Source organism: Corvus cornix, chromosome 7 (genome assembly GCF_000738735.6).
Source record: "Corvus cornix cornix isolate S_Up_H32 chromosome 7, ASM73873v5, whole genome shotgun sequence".
Taxonomy (NCBI): domain Eukaryota; kingdom Metazoa; phylum Chordata; class Aves; order Passeriformes; family Corvidae; genus Corvus; species Corvus cornix.
In genome coordinates, this window is record NC_046337.1 from 38,224,469 (window position 1) to 38,228,812 (window position 4,344).

Consider the following 4,344-nt stretch of genomic DNA (forward strand, 5'->3'; position numbering starts at 1 on the left):
AGCTTCCCAAGTGGGGAGCTTCAGGACAGGGACAGGCTGAAACCTCTGGGAGAACGGGGTTTTGTCTCCAGCTCTGATGGGGCCTCGTGGGTGGGAACCCTCAGCCTGCTGGGGCTTGGTCACTGCAGTCACCCTCTGTTTCCCCTGACTGCCCTGCATTACTTCTTAGGACAACTTTTGATGCAACTTCTGCTGTTAGAAGGGGCAGAACCACTTCCAGCAAGCTGTTGCAAAACCCCAAAACAGGAATAAAACTCAGGAGTTCATTTTTAGTCTGCTCGTTTTTTGGTTTTGTTTTTTTAAAATGCTAAGTCCTGGCTTCTTTCCAATCTGCTGCATCACCCAGGAGGCTGCAAAGTTCCCCTTCCAACATCTGAGAAGGAAGGTGGGCATGAAAAGTCATCCCCCAGGACGTGGAACTCGTGCTAAACCACGAAATACCACCAAACTTTGGATAAAATTCCTGGCAGCTGGCATCACATGGAGGAGCTGGCACTTAAGGGAAGGCAAGAGGCAGAGCCCTCATGATTGTCCCTGCATTAATCCCCTGTGCAGCTGGGCAGGAGGGGATCTTGGCGGAGGTGTTTGGCACAGGAATGTGACCTGGAACACTGGGAATGCTGGAGCCGAGCTCGGAGGGTCTGGATTTCACCTGGAACACAAGCATTTGGAACCATGGCCAGGCTAGGAGGTGCCCTGGCCTACATGAGTGGTTCGTGGTGATGATTGATAGCAACCTGTGATGCCTTAAGAGGCCTCCTAGACACAGAGACTGGACAGGAGTAAGGGAATAAAAGAGGTATTTATTTGAAAGGCCTTCAAAGGTACCCCCTGGGGGCCAGAGGCTACTGCTGAGAGGGACCCCAAGATGGACAACAGGTCCTGGCACAGCCTCCAGCAGCAGGGAGAGGAGCTGAGGGGGTGTAACCACACCTGCAGCAGGGGGGTACAGGTGTCTGGGGAAATGATGCTCCAAGGGCTGGAGCCCCTCTGGAGCCGGGCTGGGAGAGCTGGGGGTGCTCACCTGGAGAAGGGAAGGCTCCAGGGAGAGCTCAGAGCCCCTTGCAGGGCCTAAAGGGGCTCCAGGAGAGCTGCAGAGGGACTGCGGACAAGGCATGGAGGGACAGGACACAGGGAATGGCTTCCCACTGCCAGAGGGCAGGGCTGGATGGGAGATTGGGAAGGAATTGTTCCCTGGCAGGGTGGGCAGGCCCTGGCACAGGGTGCCCAGAGCAGCTGGGGCTGCCCCTGGATCCCTGGCAGTGTCCAAGGCCAGGCTGGACATTGGGGCTTGGAGCAGCCTGGGACAGTGGGAGGTGTCCCTGCCCATGGCTGGGATGGGATGAGCTCTAAGGTCCTTCCAACCCAAATCTTTCCATGATTTTGTGATTCTGATATTCTCCTCCTGGGAATGGTTGCCATGGGGCTTCCCTGTGTTTTGGCTGATGTGGTGCTTGTTGCTGTATCCATGGATTTCCTCAGTCCTGCCCTCAGGAATTCGAGTTTGTGTTTCTCCCTCCTCCTCCCAGGCTGCACTAAGATCGTGTCTGACGAGCAGCCTGGCTGGGAAAATGGGATTGGGATTGATTTTGTTGCCTGCAGCTGCTGCTGGTTGGAGATTCTGCCACTGTTTTGTTTTAGAAGTCGATCTCCTTGTAATTCTTCCACAGTGAGCAAGAGCTTTCCCTCTAAGACATTAGGCCTGGCCTGAGCACTCTGGGCTTAAAACTGAATTTTTCACGCTGTCCTTGTCTCACAGAACTCGCTGCATCCAGCCTGGCCAGGACTGAGGGTTCATTCCCTCTTCTTGCTTCCCGTTTCTCCTGCTGCAGGGAAAGGGACTCTCCCATCCCTCCTGCTTGGGATGTCCCCCTGGAGCTGCTGGAAAAGATCTCCCACACCTTGCTAATCCCCAGGGAGGCGAGAGCACCCTGAAGCAAGGCCTTGTGTCATCAGGGCAGCCTGAAAATCACCTGGAAAACTGACATGGAAAGCCTGAAGCAAACCACTGGGAATTAGATTTTCTGGGAAAGGAGGGGCCAAACCTGCAGGGAATGGGATTTGAGGGACTTGCTGTCTCCACTACAGCTTGTGCATGTCCAGAGCTTGTCTGGGAGCAATTAAGGCAGTGTCTTTGGCAGAGTAATTAATGGTAATTAAAGGCACGTTATCCGTGGATGTGTTGTTGGGGATGGAGTGAGGAATTCAGGGCTAGGCTTAAGCTCTCCCTGCTGTGAAAAGACACAGATCAGTCCCTTTTGAGATGGAGGGGGGGGGGAAAGAAAATATCTGAGCCTTGTAGAAATTCCCCTGAGATATTTCCCCAACCACACCTGAAGCTGCCAAGGTTCCTCTCACCCAAAAAGGGCAAATTTTAAGGATTTTCTTTTCAGAGTTGTGCCACACGGCACAAAGCTCCCAGGCCTTTTCCTGCAGTCAGAGATCCCCTGGTGTTTCAGGTAATAAATCTGTTTATTGGAGCTTTTCTTCTGCCATGACACCTCTCACAAGTTCTGTGTTTGCCCTTGCTAGGGCTTTTCTGTGGAAAAAAAAACCCAAATAAATGTGTCAGGGCTTCTGGTTTGTGCCAGCACCAGGAGGGTTTTGGAGAGGAGTCACTACTGGAAGTTGGAGCTGGATTTCTGCTGTGCTCCCAAGTACCAGCCTGCAGGGAAAAGCCGGGCTAGAATCTGCAAAGGAATCCATGTTTAGGGGGGATTTGGGGGGAAAAGTAAATTTTGGTAGGGCTTTTTTTTCCCTGTTCAACAGTTGCATCCATAAAGCACAAGGGAGGACTCGGGAAGGTCCCCACGTGGATTAATCCACCTGGGATAATCAGGAATAGCTCTGCTGGGTACGGCAAAGCCTCAGGAGCAGGGCTGAGGGGAATGAAAGACAAACTCCTTTTGCCTGCTGCTCTCCCTCTCCTTATTATCCACACAGAAATCACTCACATTCTTTGCAAGCCGGGTCTTGCCTCGACTCAAGGAGCTCAGATCATCAGAAATACAACAGTTTTCCTGCACGTTTCCTGACCAAAGAAGCTCCAAGCGGGCAGGAGGTTGGGAGCGGGGGGTGGAACGGGATAGGGTATCTCCTGCTGCCCTTTCTGAGAGATTCCTGGGCTGTCACTGCTGGAATTTCTGGATACCCAGTGAGACAACAGCCCCAGCACGGAGAATACGCCCTGTGCCTTGGCCACATTTCGAGGCAGATTTCACGACACACCTTTAATAACGCAGAATTCCTCTAAAAATTCCCAGTAAAGAGGGAACGTGCTCCATTCCAGCAACATTGCCTCAGCATTACCCAAACACTCAAGACCACTGCAGCTCCTTCTTTCCCCCCCTCGCCGTGGCACTTTGCCACCAGCATTCCCATGGAATGGCTCCTTTTTTGATGAATCCTCGGGTGGTTTTTTGGTTTTTTGGATGGCCAGGGAAGAGCAGCACTGGCTGCTTTCCAAGCAGCTGCAAGGTTTGCACAGGGGCCTCTCTCCCCCCATGCCCTGGTTAATGGATCACCAAGACATGACCTGGCTGAGTCTGCCGGGAACAGGGGCTGGATAAACACCCACTCCATGGGCAACGTTCCCACTTCAGGGCTTGCTGGGAATTTTGGGGCAAACAGACCCCTCAAAACACCTCATTCTAACCCCCCCAAAAAAAGCATCCCTGCCACCTCCAGCTGAGACCCTGAGTTTCTTATCCCAGAGCAGAAACGGGATAATTTAACGGGAACATGGATAAGTCACAGAGATCTGTGATTGCCTCCATGAACACATCCATGGGGAGGGGGGGAAGGCTGCTGGAGTTAATGGATAACCCAGGATGGGGAAAGCTGTGGGCTGGAAATGCCAATCACACCAGGAGAAATACAGAACTGTAGAGTTGGAAAAGGCCTCTGAAATCACAGAGTCCAAATGCTCCCCCCAGAACTGCCCAGGTCACCGCTAAACCGTGTCCCCAAGTGCCACATCCACACCTTAAAGCTCCTCTTCAAGAGGGGCAGGAGGAGCAAAGGGAATATTTCAATATATCCTTCCCTGTCTGCAATTTTATGCCTGCATAAAACGATAGATAAATATAATTATATAAATGTTATCATTCTAGGATGATGTGGTAACATTTTATAATTGTAAAATGGTATCATTTTAGGATTATCATTATAGAAATGATAAAACATCGTTTATAATTCTATTTTCTAATGATAATTTATGTCTGGTTTATACGTATTTTATATCTATAAACCAGAACATGGATGGCATGTAAGCACACATATATAAATATACAGAAATCGATCTATTTTATATATTATATATATTATATATTAAATATTATATAT